This window comes from Octodon degus, unplaced genomic scaffold (genome assembly GCF_000260255.1).
Source record: "Octodon degus isolate 3935 unplaced genomic scaffold, OctDeg1.0 scaffold00357, whole genome shotgun sequence".
Lineage (NCBI taxonomy): Eukaryota > Metazoa > Chordata > Mammalia > Rodentia > Octodontidae > Octodon > Octodon degus.
In genome coordinates, this window is record NW_004524933.1 from 620,479 (window position 1) to 622,023 (window position 1,545).

A 1,545-nucleotide genomic window follows, 5' to 3' on the forward strand; every position below is an offset into this window, starting at 1 on the left:
ATAAAGGGCCAAGCAGTAAATACTATAGGTTTTATAAGCTGCACAACTTGCCTCTGCCTTGTACTCCTATTCAACCTCTCCAAGCTTACTTCCCCACATGTCTCCTCTCATCCCCACTTTTCCCCTTTTGTCTTCTCTTCCTCTTTCAACCCTTTAAAAATATAGCAACCATTACTATATATTTATATTTAGTATCCACTACTAAAACAGGCTCTTGTCTGGACTGTAGTTTGCCAACTTCTAAGATAGGTTGTTATATAGGTGAGTCCTTCAACCAAATTTCTCTGTTCCATTCATGACTGCTGTAATGCTTTCTCCTGTCACATCAAAGGTAAATGAATGAATCCGGGATAGTGTGTGAATCTGACTACTTGCCATGTGACACAGGAGGTGTTAGTATAGACTGTGGACTGCAAGGAACAGCTACTGGCTCTAGTGACATTGCAGGGCTGGTGACATAAGACCCTTTGCTCTCTTTGTATTTGAGATAAGGTCTTCCAGAATTGCCCAGGCTGACCTTGTACTTGTAATCTTCCTGCCTCAGCTTCACAAGTAGTTGAGATTGTAGGCATGTGCCACCAAACCCAGCCTGTCATTATTTTTCATTGAGATTAATTTAGAGTGTGAGGCTACACCTTAGAGAGGCTACACCTTTGAGAACATTAGGATGGTATCAGTATTTGGATATCTACACTGGGTGGTTGTTCATTTGCAGGAAAAGACCCGGGAACAGAAAGAGATAGACCTGATTCCAAAAGTCCAGGAAGCCGTGAACTATGGTTTGCAAGTACTGGACAGCGCATTTGAACAACTTGACATAAAAGCAGGGAACTCGGATTCTGAAGAAGATGATACTAATGAGCGTGTAGATCTGATCCTTGAGCCTAAGGTGAGCACGTTCAGTTCAGGTTCTCCCTGCTGCACCCCACTTACTGCCATGTCTTTGGCACTTTACCTGGGAACGGATTTGGTAAGTGCTAGACTTCACCTCTAGGAAGTGTGTGTGTCACTTAGCAGCCCATTGGTGACCCCGTCAGATGGCTGGCTGTGCACATGCCCCGATGGAGTCCTGGAGCACAGGAGTTTGCCAAGCGAGGGGCACATAGACTCAGAGCCTGATGAGAGGGAGGATGCATTTACACCAGTGACCAAGGTGCTCAGAGGATCTACTTCCAACTGGAACATCAGGGTACAAACAAGATTCAGATGGAGGTAGAATTTGTTCTTTTTAAACTTAAGAATTTTTTTTTTTAAATATGTGTATATTTGTCTTATACAACATGTTTTGAAATATGTGTACATTGTCAATACCTCCTTCAGATTGATTTACGGATACCTCACATAGTTACTTATGTGGTGATTTTTCAAGAGTATAATTTACTCTTGATCTCATGCCTCCTCTAATCTGTGTCCCCTCTGCCTAACAGCTCCCTAACCTCCCGCTCTAGTTTGAATTGGGGTGAGAAGATGGGGAGGCTCCTTAGAGAGGTGTAGGGGATGTTGGGAACCTAGGACTCAGTTCATGCTAAGGAAGGCTACCAAGCA